Source organism: Carassius carassius, chromosome 42 (assembly GCF_963082965.1).
Source record: "Carassius carassius chromosome 42, fCarCar2.1, whole genome shotgun sequence".
In the NCBI taxonomy this organism is placed as follows: Eukaryota; Metazoa; Chordata; class Actinopteri; order Cypriniformes; family Cyprinidae; genus Carassius; species Carassius carassius.
Genome location: NC_081796.1, coordinates 24,137,831 through 24,156,745, shown reverse-complemented (window position 1 = coordinate 24,156,745; position 18,915 = coordinate 24,137,831). Strand labels below are relative to the sequence as shown.

Below are 18,915 nucleotides of genomic sequence, written 5' to 3'. Positions count from 1 at the left end.
TTTATTATTTTCATTTTTCGCTTTCACTTTTAAGTCTTTACTCTCACTTCTGATCAATTTAATTTCTTTAAAAGATACTTTCTGACCCCAAACAGTAGTGAGTACATGCACACACTATATATATATATATATATATATATATTATATTTTTGGGTTCGTTGTTTTTGTAAGCCTATAGCGCTATTATTCCCTCCACAATATATATCAAAGCATTTCAAAGCAGCTTTACGTAGTTTAATTTTAATACTTAAAAACTTGCATGTTTTTCCTCACATTTCCACTTTGTAACTGTTACCAACACAGACACTTGAGCTCTCTGTAAATAACCAGACAAACTAGTTTGACAAACCAGATACCAGTTAGATCTCAACTTTTACTCTAATTTGCTTCTATGTCAATGTGAATTGATTGGGAATGTGCTTGAGGTCATAATTAAATACAATAACATGCATGACAGGTCCAAATCACACAGAATGAGCATCAGAATGATCTAGAATGTGCTTCGTCAATCTGAGACTGTGCATCTTTGTACATGTTTTATGAGATGTGTTGTGTGTTTGCTCTGTGCTCCAGCGCGGTGTAATTAGGCCATTGTCTGTTCTGAACTCCACTGTTAAAGCTCCAAGAGGTCATTCTCCTCATGGAGTAATAAATGGTGAGAGAGAGCAACTTTGCTCCATGTTCTGTCAATGACTAACCAAACAACCCCTCCCAGTACACAGAGTCCTCTCTTTCTCTCTATCTTGTTCTGCCTCACGCAGTTCTCTCTGCCATATGGTAAAACTCTACAAACATCTCTGATTGAGCCCAGCGGTGTCAGTGATCCATAGCCACATGCTTCTCAGAAAAAAAGCAAATAAAGGACAAAAAGTGAGAGTAAGAATGTGCCTTGTAAGAAAAGAAAATGCTCGAAATATGACCCCAAGCCAAGTGTAAATGAAATCTTTTTGTAGAGTTTTGTACAGAGTTTTGAATGACTTTAGCATGTTGCTGCGCAGCTGAAAAGGGTTTTTGAGATTTTTTTGTATGTTGCTTTACAGTTGTTAAGGTCTGGTTTTAACATGTTAATTTGCTATGTAAAGTGTTTAGCATGTTACTATGCAGCTGCTATTAGTTGTTACTTGTTACCAAGTGTGCTGCACTCGTCCTGAAAAGTGAAGCCAAAATATTTTGTTCGCACCCTGGTGGCTTACCGCCCTCTCCATGTAAACAAATGGGAGTTAAGACCAACCAGATGGATTATGTAATATTTGGCATTTGATATTACTCTAAGTGTTTACTTTAAGTGTGTTTTTTTTTTGCTTTTTCTTTAGTTATTTCAGGCAATATGGGTTCTTGTGATTGGGTCTGCGGGAGTTTGGGCAGGACTGTGATACTGTAGCTATAAATGAATCACTACTGCACAGATTTAGACTCCAAATCAGACTCGGGCAGGAGATTTTTTTGCCTGTTCTATCATCACCAGATGAAAATTAGTTGATTGATAATTTGAATCCTTTTTTAATTGAATTCATTGATTTAAATGTAAATGCTGTTTATCAGTGACATACAGAAAAAGTGTAAGGGTTAGTGAGAGTTCATTCATCTTTTTCTGCAACAAGCAGTCATGTAGGCATCTGAGGACTAATGAGAATATCAAGCAGATTCAGCTGTGCTTTCATAAATAAAATTCATTGTATTCCTACTTGATTTTAAAGTGACAATAGAAGTGTGCGATATTGATAAAAAACATTTTGCTGAATGTGTTTTTAAAACTGCCAGTAGGTGGCGATAGGTGCCTGATTAAATGAGTGATTTAATGAATTGTTCATTCAAACAGTTAAGAAACGAAGATTCAATTAGAATTAGTCTTCATGAATGGATCATTGAATCACTGACTCAAATGATTAATTCAAAAACAGATTTGTTCAGGAACTAAACACTGCAAGTGTGTAACAGAAAAAAAAAAACAATATTGTGTCTAAAATGTAACTCACTCAATATTATAACTTTTTTTTTGTTGTACTGTTAAGTAAAATCAATTTCACATTCACAATCACGCCGATAAATCTGTATGATATCTTATAAATATCAAAAACCCATACAGGGATATTTTTGATCTTATAACTTGAATGCTTTTGGGCTCTCAAGACACGACACTTTCTGTGCCCTCAGAATGAATCTTATGCCTTTCTATTTGTCAGATATTCAATCTGGGTTTCTTCTGGTGCCTTTGTGGTCAGAGGTTTGTTATTAAACAGTTCAACCAGAAACCACTTCTGTTTCTGTTTTCACTGCATTGTCAGTGTGTGCAGGTTTTAATTACAGACATGCTGCATGAGTTCAGGAAGACCGAAATCATATCCACAGGTTAAGTGTCCAAGTTCTCCTCCCTTATACGCTTCCTGATCTCTTCACCGCTCTGAGACATGCTGTTTTGTTGTCAAAAAATGCACGTGGTGCTGTGTTGATGAAGTGTGATGGAAAAAGAGTCGTTTGAGTGTCAGTAAGCGGATCCCCGTCAGACGCTACAGCATGCCGTAAACATTGAAGCACAGGAAGAGCAGACACTGTGGAATGGAGTGTGTTGACTGGGCCAAAACTAGTGTGACAAAGTTGGAACCAACACATGCACATACACACAATGCACAACATTTTTAGCAGACCCCAGCACATAACTAGCTGCCATTCGCAGCCTCATATGATTTCTGTGTCACTCACTCACTTTGTTTCTGGTTAATTTTCTTTATCAAAAAGCAGTCTCATTGTATCGTCAATCCAAGACCGAGTTGTTTTATTTGCAGGTATCTATCAAATTTCTCATATTTAGAACCAATTTTAATTACTGATTTATGTTTTCAAGCTATAATAAATAAACAATAAAAAAACTACGAGGGGAAAAATATAAAAAATATATAATTTTATTATGATTGGTATTATTAATAAATGACAATAAGATAATACAAAAATAATAAAATAAAATAACATTTTATTATTAAATTTTTTTTTTTTTATCATTATTAGTGTTAAAAGTAAATGTGTAATATTAGAGGTTTACTTTTATTTGTATTTTTTATTTTTTTGTAGTCTAATGTTAATTTGTTGTAGTGTCGAAGAAAATCAAATCTTTTTTTGTAATCTGAATTGCACTTTGAATTGCAAATTGTTTAATCTTTGTTTTGGGTTGCGTTTAACTGTTAAACCTAAAATGTTACTCAAGAATGAATAGCTGTTACATAAACAGATGAGTAATGTGTGTAAACAGTACAATAAGTTACTTTTAACCTGTGAATGTACAGTGGGATAATGGTGATATCTATACTCTAGCTCAGCTGGTGGCACATGGTGCATACATGCGCTTATTCTCTTGAACATACACACATCTTATGTTCAAATGCAGCATCAGTTGATTATACAAACACATTATCGCTCCCTCATGATTTGATTCTCCTTCCTCATTTTATGTTGGCTCAGATTGGGTCAGCTGACTGTGATGAGTTCAACTTCTGCACCCTCTCTATTTTTTTATCTAAATTATTTAGTTGTTGCTTGGGCAATCATCACTATTTCTAATGATCTTACATTCTGAGCCATATCAAGTGGTGATGCTCTTTTGACTTGGATGACCCCATAGCAACACCCTGAATAGATCATTTGTGTTTAATTTGAGACTTTTTGAAGAAAATACTGTACATTTGTTCATTTGCTCTACTAAGAAGATGGTTTATATCTTTACTTGTACTTTTCTACTTTTCTGTCACCTTAATATTCAGCCTTTCCCAAACTAATTTGTTAAGCTAAACTTTGATCTTTAATATATTCATATTTATTTGTTTGCCTGGTGACAGCAGTAAAAAGCAGTGTTATTTTAGTATTATTTTATTTAGTTATACATATAGCTTTTAATTTATTTTTATTTCAGATTGAGTAACATTTCTAAAGTTTTTTTTGGGGTGTTTTTCATCTAATATTTTAGTTTTATTTTGTTTCAGCTTTATTTTCATTAACAAAATGATTTGAATATGTTCAGTTTTAGTTAATAAAACACAGTAAAAGCACTGGTCTTGGCTCTGTTTATAAGTTCACCACACACATGCTTAAAATCAGAATATACTGTAAGCATATGCTTGAAATCCATGTTTATACCCTCAAACATGCATTATAGTTGTTAACAATATTTTTTTTCATGTGTGCTTTGACAACATTACTTCATTACAACTAGTTTGCAGTTGGGTCCTGCCCTATGTTTACTTTATGGTTCTTTCTCCTCGTTGAGTTTTTGTGGCCAGTTTCCAGACAATAATTAGCATTTAACTTTGTGTCCAAGAAGATATGTTGTTCCAGTAAAAACTCAGAGCAGTATAAACAGACTGAAGAAGTACTCTGTGCTCAGACAGGAGGGGTTGGATGTTTTCTAGAAGAAGTAGAACACAATGTGCTTTACGTGTCGGATTACAGCCCTGTTTATCGAAAGATCCGCTCCCATTGGCCAGCGCTGTTCTGGAAGGAATCCCGCCCACTGTGCCTCAGCCAAACAGCTTCCAGAGAAGTTTTTGTGCATGTGTGAAAGAAACGCAGTGGGAGTGGGGTACCTACATCCAGTAGGCTTGTGTGAAATGTGTGTGTATGTGAGTGTTTGGACAAGCTCAATGGATTACAGTTCCTGGAAGCGCCTCCAAGTTGCTGCGAATTCCTGCGAATGCTCACAATAACAGATTCCTTAAAGTGGCTCGTGACTGCGGCTGACTAGTGACAGAGACCCGGTGGGGGCATTGGCCCCCAGTCCTGCTCCGTTAGAGGAAGTGCCTGAAACAGATCGGAGAGGAATAAAGAAGGGGGTTGTTTATGTCAGCCTGGCCATACCACAGAAAGCTACTGGCCAATAACCCCTCCTATTCTCCAGTTTGATATACACACGGGTCTAAACAAGCCTCAGTGTTCACAACCGCACTCACTTAACCCCAGTGTTCTTCAGCAGCGCCACAACAGGGTAACAACAAGTCAGGATGATTCCAGAAACGCCAGTCATGGTTTATTAAAAGTCAACTCATACATCAGGAAATAACAAACAAAAGGATGCTCCTTGTAGCCTTAGCCATTGCCAAGAAAACTATCTTCTTGAACTGGAAATCCGGAAGCACTATTCACATAACACACTGGAAAAATTTGCTCATAGACTACATCTCCCTTGAATATTTTACACCTCATTACAACTGTATATCGGAACCTCAACACTCCAGATCAGACCTCATCCAACTATTACAAATCTGACACACTCATCCCGATTAATTATGTATTCATTTATTATTATACATTTATACAAGGTTTTAGTAATATTGTGAGTATTTTCATTATTATAATTATTATTGACATTATGGTTATTAATATTTTCAATATCATAGAAACATTTAACAGTGATGGAATGATGGCGATGTGATGATAATTTGCTTGATATAAAGGATGGTAATGGTATATTGTATATATTAAATTATTAAAATAAATAAATGATGATGATAATAATGATATAAATATATAAAATATAACCAAATCAAGTCAACATCTAACACATACCACACATGGTTTTAATGCACCAAATGCTGATTTTAATGCACTTCACCTTCTTTTAATGCACCACCTTAGTGTAGGCATACATACAAACAGTAACTGTACAGTGAATGAGAAGAAAGGGAAAGAAAAGGGGAAAAAAGAAAGAGAAAAGAAAAAAGAGGGGAAAAAGAAAAAAAAGGAAGAGGGGGAAGAAAAAAAAACATGCACACAGACACTAGGAGAGATGTGGTGGATGTGTGTCACATGTGTGTGTATTGTTATTATTGTTATTATTACTACAATAATTATTATTGATATCACTGTCGCCGTCAACGCAAAGTGTTATCATAATCGCCATCTTTAGCATTACCATTATTATACTTTTTTATGTTTTTTATTATTACTATTGTTATTATTATTATTATTATTATTATTACTATTGTTGTTGTTATTATTGATATAACTTTTGCAATTGTACTTTCAATACAAAATATTATCATCATCGCCATATTTAGTATTACTGTTATTACTGTTGCTATTATTATTGATATAAATGTTGTTATTATTATTGTTATTATTGATTTTATCAATATCAACATCATCACTTTTTTGTGTGTTAGTATGAGTACCAATATTGTTATTTTTATTATCACTATTATCAATGTTATATTTTATTTTTATTATTGATATTACTATTGCCGTCAACACAACTTATCACCATCCGTAGTATCATTTTTGTATTATTACTGTCATTGTTATTACTGATATTACTGTTACCGTCACCACTAAATATTATTATTATACATGCTATTACTATTTAAATACTATTTAATACTTCTACATATTACTATTATTATTTGTTGTTGCTGTTTTCTTTTCATTGTTGTTATTATTACTGCTGTTTTATTGTTGTTTTTGTGTTCTGTTGTTGTGTTATGTGTTTACCTTATGTATAATAAAAAAATAAAATAAAAAAAAGTCAACTCATATCGCGCCATCATCGTTTACTTGCTTCTTTTCGTATCTATTTTGAAAGCTGATTTTCTCTTGGACGTTTTATTAGTGCTTAGACTTTTTATTCATTATTTTTCACTTGATATTTGCCGACTTTATCAACTTAATTGCACAGACACTATTTGAAGAGAACTGAAGTGAGCTAAATGATGACATCACTGTTTCCTTTATAGATGAATTGAATTCATTCCATAATTGAGGAAATTCACACAGATATTAAACTCAACTGAATCAACAATGAACTGACTTTTAATGAAAACTTGACTGGTTACTATTGTCTTCTTTTTAGAGCTGCTTTGCATCAGAATTGAATTTTGTCAGCATCATTGAAACATTAATATCCTGTTTAACACTAAAGCCACTTTGACGCAATCTGTATTGTATAAATCTAAATAAAGGTTTTTAACATGAAACATCACTGTTTTATCCTAATCTGGCTCGAGCTGAGTTAAAGTGCTTTTTTGGACAGTATAGATGTTGAAAGACTAAATAGCAAATTTGAGATTGTTGGAAGTTTGAAATGGGTTCTTAATTCAGTTTGAACACAACTGAATGTGAACCAAAAGAAACTTCAGAGAATCTTGTTTTCTGTCAGCTCTGTGTTCTTGCCACATTTAGCAAAAGAAAAGATAGACATATAGAAAGAAACTGATGGGAAAATTGAAACTGGTTCATATCTTATAAGAAGTTTGAGATAATCTTGTTTTCTGTCAACTATGCATACAAACACATAACTAAACTTTTGATGCCTTTTGAGATAAATACACAGAAATCGATAAGAAAATAGGCATAAATCACAATTCAGTATGCAAAAAAAAAAAAAAAGGCAACCAACTGCAATAGCAATTACTAGTAAGTATACATTTTTACAGGTTACAAAAAGTTTGTGACTCTCTGTTCTAAACAGTCTATTAATAGTCTGCACAGAAAGTGGTTTGAGCTGAAATATATGCAGAAAATGTGGAGAAGAAAAAGAATGAAAGTAGATTATTTCAGGAATAGTAATGCAGTTCTGCCTTGCAAGCACTTTTTTAACTAAACAGCACGTCTTCAGATCAGTGTGAAGAATGTACGAATCAACTGTGTTTATTTTTGTATTCCACTATAGTTATCTCTACTGTGCAATCAAATCACTGTCTCGCATGTGAAAATATATCTAAATACCAGCCTGTTTGTTTAGTCCTGTGGTTTACTGGCTCCAAAAAAGTCACCAGTTTCTGTAAACTGACTGTATGATCTGTAGAGACTATTAATACCTGCAAACAAAATACCATTTTGAGTATAGAAACACCGCCATGTGACCGCTGCGAGTCAGGCCACAGATCAAGTTTAAGTCCCTGTCTGGTGCCAAAGTCAACATTAAATCCGTAGACGTTATCTGTATCTATGTGAGTGTTTGTTGTTGGGATGAAGCTTCCCTCTTCATCAGAGACTCACATGTGCGGGTCTTAATTTTGGTTAGGTTATTTCTGAATTCAGTTTGTCATGAAGAGTTTGTCAAAATAAATTCAAATGCTTGTTGGATTTTTAGAAACATCATCAACAGTTCAGTCTTTCTCAGTCTCTCTCTTTCTTACCACTTTAATTTCAATTTAGAGTGCTTTATTATTGCCATGGCAAAAATGGTAAGCTTTTGCATTGCAAAAGTAAAATAACAGTAGTGCATTGCAAATGGAGTTAACAATTACTATTGAAACTCAAAACAAAATATAAGTAGTGCAAAGCAAAATAAGTAGAGACTAATTCACTACAGGTTGTTAAATGGTTGAAAATGATTGTTTTCCCTCTCTTTCTCTTTCTCAGGTTGTGCGCTCGCGTTCAGGACGGTTATGGGATGTTTGGTGAGCTTCTTCTGCACTGTGTTCACAAACTGTCTCAAACCGAACCCTGTTTTCTGCACTATTAGTGAATAATTATTGAACCGTACTGCACTCTGTGAACTCAAAGTTAATATGAGCTCCTGTTTCCACCCTCTCCTGCTCAGATTAGCAGCACACTGGCCTGTGAGATTTACGTCTGTGTTGAGTATTATTGGCCTCTCGCCACATATGTCTGCTCACTGCTTTAACATATGTGTTGTTTAGTTAAAGATGGCACGTGATGGGAAATTCTGGTGACACGTTTCCACAGATATGAACATGAGCCGTGTACACGAATACCCAAGATGCCTTTCAACATGCACTGCTTATTTGGAATCAACGGCCATCTATATGGTGTATAGGGTGTGTGAGATTAGGGTCAGGGCACTTAAGGAAATTCCGTCATCTTCAGAATCAGAATCTTTTACTTGCCCTTAAGTATTTCAAGTATTTTTTATTTCAGTGGAACTCCGAAAGAGATGTCTAGCATGCTACTCTTTTCCACAGGATGAAAGTAAATGGGGACTGGGACTGTCAAGCTACAAAAAGACATTAAGAGCATAAAATATGTCCTCTAAAGCCATATGATCGCTTTATGTGAAGAAAAATTCAAAATGTATGTAGTTGCTGATAATATTCCCAAACATTATCAGCGAAGGTTTTCAGTAAAAAAACATCTTAAATTCTAGTCTTTTCTTCACATAAGCCCAGAATGGTTTCAGAGCACTTGAAATTGTGTGTACAAGTCATTTGGCCTGCTTTCATTGTAATTTTATCATCACGCTTTTTTATTTTTTGAGCTTAACAGTCGCAGTCCCCAATTTCCACTTTCATTGTATGGAAAAGCAACTTAATATCTCCTTTTGTCTTCATGGTTGTAACTCATTGGGAACCTGTGTTATTTTATTATGCCATTATAGTTTCATTAATCTTTATTACCTTTGATTTTGTTTAGTATAATCATTTTAGTAAAACTTTTGTTTTATTTATTTTTGTTTTAGTTAACGTTTAGTTTTAGTTGCAGTCCATTTGTTGCATCTAATATTTAAATATACACCTTAACTACACCTTTTAATAAATTATTTTGTACATTCGGATCAGTTATATATAAGGAAAAGGCTCCGCATCACACAATTATTACAGTGATCTAGCTCATCTTCTCTGTTTCATATTGGGTTTTATTTTCTAATTCTGAATAGTATTTCAAGAAAAATGCTCTTTTTAATAGTTGTCTAATAAACCTGGCATTGTTGGCTCTTTAGATAAAATGTGCTTTGGATAAAAGTGTTTGCTAATACATAAATGTAAAAAAACAAAAAACACTAGAAAAGATGAGTTTTTTGGAGTTAATGCTCAGAAATAGACAACTTTCTTCAGGATATAAACAATATGACTGTCTGTGCTGCAAGGCTTGATTTCAGTCTCATTCTGCCAGTGTTTTCAGCGAGGGCTCGTCCCGCTGGACTGGATGGGGCGGTTGAGCGGGTCACAGGAAGAGTGGTTGAGAGTGATCAGATCATGCTGCACTGAGGCACACACAGGGCTCAAGAATGCTTTTTAAGCCCCACTAAGAACATTTTATTCTCTCGTGTTCTAGAAACCCATCTATGTATTAGAGCTTTTAACAGTCCAGAAACTGAATTTGATCTATAATGAAAAATCAAGACCTTCTGATGATCTCCAAACAACCATATAGCAACTCGAGAACCCTAAACCAATATATACTGTTATAGTTTTTATTGTAGTATTATTATAGCTTTTTTCAGTATTTTGAATTAGCATTCTTATGTGTATATTCATTTAATATATATATATATATAGAGAGAGAGAGAGCTTTCTTTTTAATTTTAGTTTAACGTTAGTAATTTTTTGTGCTTTTGCCATTTTTATAACTTTTTTAAAATATTACTATTTAAATGAATCTATTTTAATAATATTATAAATTAGTGTTTTTTTTTACATTTTCAAATTTCTTTTTTAATTGTAGCTTAAATTTTGTACTATGTTTGTGTTTTTGCCTTTTTTATTTTTATTTTTTCAAATATTATACTATTTAGTTTTTATTCATTTTTGAATTAGCTTTTCTTTTTATATTTCACCTTTCTTTTTCATTTTTTAAAAATTAATTGTAGCTTAATATTTAGTAATTTTGTTATGTGTTTTTGTAATTTTCATTATTTTTAATTATTATTAATTATTAATAATTATTATTAATTAATGTTAATTCATTTTATTTTATTATTCTTTTTTTTTTTTCAGTTTCAAAATTTCGTTTAGTTTTTCATCTCACATCTTTTATTTATTTTATTTTTAGTTAACAAAAAGTTGTTAATAGTTTAAGTTTTAGTTGATGACAATAACCCTGGTACCTATTTATGCCATATCTGTTTTAATTCTAATAATGTGGGAGTGTTTCTCTGTCAATCTATTAAATCAAACACAGACGGAGCTGATCTCTGTCCTTTTGTCTGAATGTCTGAGTTGTTTTGTTAGCAGCATAAACTCGGAATTAAAATAACACGTGGCCTGCCAAATATTAGATTATCAGCCATTTCAATAGGGATAATTTAATTCTTGAATGCTTTGATGACAGATTATTTACCTCTGTGTGTGTGTGTGTGTGTGTGTGTGTGAACAAGCCTCAGCCTGCTAGTGAAACTGATCTCGTACTCATCAACAGACACTGTTCAGCTCCAACAGCAGCAATCGAAGATAATGAGACTGACATTATAAACACTCCACCTTCGGCTCCCGTGTTTCTGGACTTCAACCTTATTTCTTTTCCTCTCTCTTCTTCTCTTCGTCTGTGGCCTCCTCCGGTTGATCCAAAATCTAATGACGATCTGCCGCAGTCTACCAGCGTAGGTCTTCAAATCACATCGTAAATCACAGACTGTTTACTTCACATTTATCTCACATACCTCCTGCTTCTAGAAGATTCCTCCTGGATAAGACAATCATCACTAAGAGTTAGTGATTTAAACAAACCCCTGACGCCGAGTATTAAACTTTGCTGTGTGATCAGACATGAATGTACCCCCTTTCTCTACAGATTTTCACCTAGCACCAACAAATCCCTCATTCACTTACACTGAATAAAGAATGTCATGAATGTCAGCTGTATCTTCAAAAATTCTGAATGTTTTGTAGAAATTTTGTTGCTTGGGAAAATAAGTAGTTATCTTCATCTTTTATTAGGCCTAAAACTTTCTGCCTTGCGTTTAAAAAAGCAGGTTTAAAGGAACCATTTTCTACTATTCATAGCATTTTGTTGTCCTTTTTTATCTTGAAGGACACGGGAGCGGGTCAAGTTCTGTAAATATATGCAGATGTATGCAGTCATATGTTAATGACCTTCTGAATGAGTGTTTTTGCTGTTTTGTTTCTATAAATAATCTGGTTGACCGGGAAGGGAACTTTACTCTGAGTGACAGAGGTAAACGATATTCATTTATATTCCATCAAATAACCTCTCTGAACTCTTAAACGATGTAGTTGATTTTTAAATAGTGAGGACAGCCTGTGCTTTCCAGGATCGAGTCCCACCGCCCAGTTTCTGCTATAGACTGAGCGTCCAGGAGGGTCACATGGTTCCCTTATCTGGACAGACTGAACCTCTACTGTACCGACCACCTGTTCTTCAGACGCTAAGAGAGATCCTTAATGTAAAGCACTTAAAACAACGGCAAAACAGATTGACCAGACATGCTTCAAAAATAAATAACATAATAAAGGAAAACCTGAAATATTGAGGAATTTTGAGATTTTAAGATTTTAAAACTATATATATATATGTCTGAAGTTGCTGGGGTACATTTTTAGCAATAGCCAAAAGCACATTGTTGAGTAAAAAATATTGATTTTTCTTTTATGCCAAAAATCATTATATACAGTAAAGTTCACGTTCCATGAAGATATTTTGTAAATTTCTTACCGTTAAAATTTATTAAATTTTGATTTGTTATATGTGTTGCTAAGAATTCATTTGGACAAATTCAAAGGCAATTTTGTCAGTGTTTAGATTTTTTTTTGCACCCTCCGATTCCAGATTTTCAAATATTCTCCGATCCTAATAAACCATATATCAATGGTCATCATCATCATCTTATTTATTCAGCTTTCACATGACATATAAATCTCAATTTAGAAAAAGGTGTGGAACAGTGTTATTTAATTATTATTTAGGTACTTTTATAGTTTTTATTTTGAATGAGCTTTAGTTTTTATATTTTCAGTTTTCATTTGAATTTTAGTTTAGGTTTTAGTAATTTGGTAAAGTTATTTTATTTGTTTTATTTATATATTTTTTTATTATTATTAATATGTGTAATATTTATTTTTATTTCAGTTTTAGTACCTCAGCCCATTTATTTCAGTTGTTTTCCAAGGTAATATTTCCAAATTTTAAGTTTTTCTTTCTTTTTTTTTAAGCGTACAATTTTCATTGAATTTTTATATTTTGCTTTATTTCAGTTTTTTTCAATTGATAAAAAATGCTGTTAAATAATTTTAGTTAACAATACCAACAAAGGTGTGCAAACCATGAACATTTTTATTTGAATGTAAAATGATTTACGATTGATTCTTGCTTGCTTTCTTGTTTAGGACGATTCTTTGAGGCCTTGTTGCAGCTTTTGGGCCACTGTGGTTCATAAACAATTACTGGTAATGTTTTCGTAACCTATTTTTAACAACAAATGCATAAATCAGATCATCAGTTTTCATCATAGCTATCTATGTGGACCATCTTGGCCCACCTGGTTTAAAGAGGGTGAGAAATAGTCCATAGCTTTGCCTTTAGATTGTCTTCTTAAAAACCCACCGTAGCTGTTTTCCCAGCACATCTGCCAAGTCTTCATCCCTCAGAGATGCTTCCAAACTGTACACTTTTGGAAAAGTGTTTGGAAAGCTTTATGCACTGTTTGTCGCAAGCTTCCCGTAAGTGACATCATCCATTGACAATCAGTTTGACTGATCTAGCAAACCCTCAGACTGTGGACTTTGATAACCTGGGATTTATTTGTAGGTTAAGGGTCATGCACACACTCTGGCGTTGATAGTAGATTAAAGTTTTTGTTTTTATACTGACTGACATTGCACATCTGTGTAGGTGTATGAAGGAACAGTGACACAAAACTGGCCCTAGAGCATTTCTCGTAATAATGACAGATTTATGTCTTTTTAAATGAGGGAAAACAAATTAAGTTTTAATTACCCTTTGTTTGATAAACACCCCTATTTTTACATACATATTACTATTGCAAAATAATAATTCCTTTGCCATTTTCCCTTTATCTGAGCATATTTTTATTCTTTAACATTTTCTGTCCCAAAATTGGGTCGTAACATAGTGTTGCCTAATATATAGATTATTTTTAATAACAATTTCCTTTATTCTTGAATTCCTGCACATGAGATATACTATACACAATTTTGCACAATATTGATGTCTGCATGTTTGAAAAGAGAAAATGTGCATTGTACATTGAAAGGTTTATTCCAGTGCTAATCTTAAAATCTCAAGGCAGTTCATAATAATTTATTCACTGATTTCTACATACATCTTTGTATTGCAGAGCTCAAATGCAGGCAAGAGGGAGATGCTGCTGTTTGTGACAGAAGGGGAACAGGAGAACTGTTCTGATGATCAGAGACGCTGTGAAGGAGAATGGTATTTCACCTGTTAGACATACATGAACGCATCAGCTGTCTGAAAGCACTGGTATTGTCTCATGACTTGCTAATTACTAGTTCAGTCTACCATAATGGAAGTAATTCTGAAGTATTATAATTATTATAAACAATGCCGCAGGGTTTATATAGTTAAATGACACTGAACCAAAAATTAAAACCATAAAAATATAAATAAATAAATAAAATTGTGTTAAAATATAAAAAACTTACAAATTAAATTATAATGAGAAATGTTGCCTTGGCAGCTAGATTAAATTAAATGTCTAAAATGTCTTTAGTTTAACTGGATGTACTTTAACTGGAATAAAATAAATACAAACTATATAACAAAAATCACAAAAGAATCTACTCGTTTTAATTCAAATGTTAACTAAAATTAAAATAGAAAATGTGAAAATAAGAACTGATTCAAAATTATAATAGCAACTATGATAATATCTCAATAATACTAAAATGACACTGATTATAGGACATTATGCAGATTAATCTTAATAACTATGTAAAGAACATCTCCAGGTCATGTTTTACCCTGAAATCAAAAGAGAGATATAATGAATAATATTCATTTTTCATTTTGGGACTGTTAAAATTTCTTTGCATTGTGACATTGTTTTCATGATAATCTCATTACTGTAAAGTGAAGAATACTGAAATGTGACCTAGGACCACAAAACCAGAAAAAAAAGTCTTAAGTGTCAATTTTTCGAAATTGAGATTTATACATCGTGAATGAATAATCTTTCCATTGATGCATGGTTTATTAAGATCAGACAATATTTGGCCGAGATACAACTATCTGAAATCTGGAATCTGAGAGTGAAAAAAAAAAATGTAAATACTGAGAAAATCACCTTTAAACTGTCCAAATGAATTCTTAGCAATGCATATTACTAATCAAAAATTGAGTTTTGATATATGTACAATAGGAAATTTACAAAATATCTTCATGGAACGTTATCTTTGCTACAAATATACCCCAGCGACTTAAGACTGGTTTTGTGCTCCAGGGTCACATATTATATAGTATAGTTTAGTAAGTTGTAATAAATATTATTTTTCATTATAATGTATTTATATGTCATGGTAATATCTATGTACATAATTTAACTATTTAAATAAATTACAATATAAATAAATAAGTGCATTTATGCTTAATTGTAAATAATTTCACAGAATGTTCCTAAAAATAGGTATCACTTTTCTTCTTTCTTTTTTTTTCCTATTCGTTTTTGGAGTGAAAAATGACCTTGACTTGTTTTCTTGTGATGCAGCCACAAATGCTTTATAATGCATCAAAAAGATATTTTTTTAAGGAAACATTTGGCACTACTGAATGGAAGCCATTCAAGCTGAAAGTCTCTGTGGTTGCTTCTTCATGTCTGAACTATTTTGAGATTTAGAGGCTTCCTTCATTAATCTTCATGTCGTTGTTTCTCAGAGCCTTGACTGTAAAACGTTCCCTTACATTAAGCTACTGCTCCTTTTTTGTAAACCAGCTCAGTTATTCTGCTGGGAACAGACAGTGATCCAACTGGAACCAGAAGACTCGTAATTCTTCATTCTGCGACCCATAATACTGGAGCACCTGGATCCAGAAACCCTCCCAGACTCTCTCTGCGCTGTCAAAGGTTGGTACGTTCCCCCCAGAACCTCCCTTGTTTTGAGGAGTTGGTATGATCCAGCCTGACAGAACCAGATCTCGAGGGGGGTACAGCATGTTTGGACATTTAAACGAAACCAGTTGTTTGTTCTTGATGCTTTGTTAGGGACCTTCTTGTGGTTTGTTATTTACTCCTTCCTCCTTCAAGATCTTTCTCCCACATGTTGAAGTTGTCTTTTTGCCTGGTGTTGAGATATAAAACTCACATTTTGTTACAAAGTGTTCTGTTCTTCCTCTTATTATATTATTTTAAGTCATGCAAAGTGAAGCCATCTGTCTGAAGTGTTGCATTCTTTAAATGATCCACAAAAATCGACCATCTTCTTAACATTAATATTTTTTGAGAGTTATTTCATTGCTTTTACAAAAAGCCAGGTTTATTTGCATTAATATTAATAGAATGGCTTTACAGTGGCGGTTTGTAGAAAACAGGCTAAAACAACGGCTATACAGAAAACTGAAAAAAAAAAGCAGAAATGTGTGTAGAGTTAGTGGTCAGAATTTCTCAAAAAAAAAAAAAAAAAAATAACATTCAAAAATATTTTCCCCAAATGTATTGAGTAAATAAACATTCTGTCTACTCTTTGGTCTTTGACTGACCAACGGCAGATGGGAAATTCGTTTAAAAGCATTATTTAAAATTATTAAAATATATATATATTTTTTAATTGAATTTGAATAAAATAACTTGTACAAAATTCTGTTGTGGTATTGTGATGGCATACTTTATCTACCAACAGACCTCTCAGTGGATAAAGAACATTTCAATATTTTTAGGGAACTTTGAATGAATATTGTATAAATGTTAATATTTGTTTACATTTCATTTGCTCTCATCTGTGCATTTTCACATGATTTCCATGATACCTTTCATAAATAATTAGATGAAATATAATCAATTATATTAGTAATTATTTGAATAATGACTAGTAATAAGTAAATATGTTTCATTATATTGTCATGAAAACAATGTCACAAATCTTAATGGTCCTAAAAAGATGCATGATTTTCCTTATCAGGAATTTAAAAAAAATTCTGCACTTTTTTTTCCCTTTTTTTTTTTTTTTGTGGTGAAAAATGACCTGCACATGTTTTCAAGAGATTCAGCCATGAATGCTTTCTAATCTTACAGATGGTCTATTTTATGGAAACATTCGAAACTACTGAATGAAAATGATTCAAGCTGAAATCCCTGTGGATGACCCAGGGCATGAAGCGATAAATTTAGATTCTATCATGTCATATTTTGTCATCCGCACTGAGGTTTCATGCAGACATTATGTTTAGATTGTTCCCCAGTGGTTTTCAAACCGGTCCTGCAAGCACCCCTAGCACTTCACATTTTGTATGTCTCCCTGTATCTGACACACCCGTTTCAGGTCTTGCAGTCTCTACTAATGAGCTGAAGAGCTGAATCAGGTGTGATAGATAAGAGAGACACAGAAAATGTTGCTTGCAGGACCGGTTTGAAAACCACTGATAGAAATGTGATTTTTGACACTCCATGTTAGACTTTGAATCTCTGTGGCAGTTTCACACTGAAGATAAGACATATCATCTGACTCAAAATTGTAAAAAGCACAAATTGTCTTCTGCAGAGGTCAGCAACTTCTTGTTGCTTGCCGGAGGATCTTCCAGCGTGCAGAGGTTCACGCTGGGGTCTTATCACGCTTTCTGTTATAACACAGATGTGTGTGTGTGCTCCGTTACTTCTTTTACAATGTTATTTGATAGAAAATATCCATGCAAGTTCTCAGATGAAGTCTGAACAAACAAAGTCATAGATTGTGTAATTTCACAACTCATTTCACAGTAGTAGGTCAAATCAGACGGGTAAAAATGATGAGCGGTGATGAGCTAACAGTAAGGAGTAAAAATAGCAGTAATGGGCTTATTCATATCCAGTAAACTGAAACTAGTAAACAAATGATTAAAGATGACATCCTTAAAAGTAAATCTATGGTTACATGAAGAAGCTTTAACATTCATGGGACCCTTGATCACACAGAAGGTTCCAAAAAATGGTTCTTTTACAAACTGTTCCCTGAAAGGTGAACCAAACAAAAGAAAATCCCTTTTGGAAGCTTAATTTTTCAAGAGCGTAACTGTGTTAGTTACTAAAACAATACATAGTTTATTCTGTGATCAACAAGCAAAGTGATAAGAGTCAAGTGTGTCAATGAAATGATTTGAGTTGTAGCAATGGATGAAAGCACAGCCTTCTCCTGGCTTGAGAACAACAGTAGTTCTTATAAACCAGTTCTAAGTCCATACTGGTGAACTTTAAAGACCAGAAACTATCCTAAGTGAACATCAACCTGCAGCATCTGTGATAAGGATGGGCTGACGGATTAACATTAGTTCTAGAGAGCTAGAAGACATTATTTAAAGCAGCGTCACAGCTGCAAATTCCTACTTGTGTCATCCTGTAAAGTCCCAAATGCTTTCTTTATTAAGAAGCAAGTCAGAAAATTGAGTTTTCTCAAAGTACATTATAGGGGACGTGTTTGTGGCAGTTTATTTTGTTCCCAAAGCCGCAGAAACAGACTTAAAGGCATAGTTCAACCAAAAATGAAAATTGCTTGGAGATTTACTCATCCTCGGGCCATTCAAGATGTAGATGAGTTTGTTTCTTCATCAGATTTGCAGAAATGTAGGATTACATCACTTACATCACTCAGTGGTAGAGCATTGCGTTAGCAGTGCAAAAGAATGCACTGTAAGTCGCTTTGGATAAAATTGTCTGCTAAATGCTTAAATGTAAATCATGTAACCAATAAATCCTCTGCAGTGAATGGGTGCCGTCAGAATGAGAGTCCAAACAGCTGATAAAAACACCACAATCACACAGCTCCAGACCATCAATTAACGTTTTGTGAAGTGAAAAGCTATGAGTTTATAAGAATTACTTGTGGATTTTTGTGATGTTTTTATCAGCTGTTTGGACTCTCATTCTGATGGCACCCATTCACTGCAGAGGATGCTTTTTTGGTGTTTCTTTCAGATTATACACTGTTGCTTGTCAGCTTCATACATTGACATTCCTATAAGTCAAACTGTAGATCATGACGCTAGCAGTGCCAAGATTAAAGCTTTAATTACTAGCAAATTCATAAAAAAATGTATGCCTTAAAAACCAATGCAAGTCCTTTGAATAAAAGC

General features: G+C 33.4%; 2 long non-coding RNA genes across 2 annotated transcripts; both read left to right on the top strand.

Annotated features, from left to right (window-relative positions):
- Nucleotides 1-329: 329 nt before the first annotated feature.
- On the top strand, nt 330-14,038 carry LOC132124287 (uncharacterized). The gene is made up of 3 exons (XR_009426744.1): nt 330-655; nt 13,005-13,064; nt 13,976-14,038. It is a non-coding gene; the product is annotated as an uncharacterized LOC132124287 (long non-coding RNA).
- On the top strand, nt 14,038-16,413 carry LOC132124285 (uncharacterized). Its single transcript, XR_009426743.1, has 2 exons — nt 14,038-14,070; nt 15,532-16,413. It is a non-coding gene; the product is annotated as an uncharacterized LOC132124285 (long non-coding RNA).
- The last annotated feature ends 2,502 nt before the right edge of the window (nt 16,414-18,915 follow it).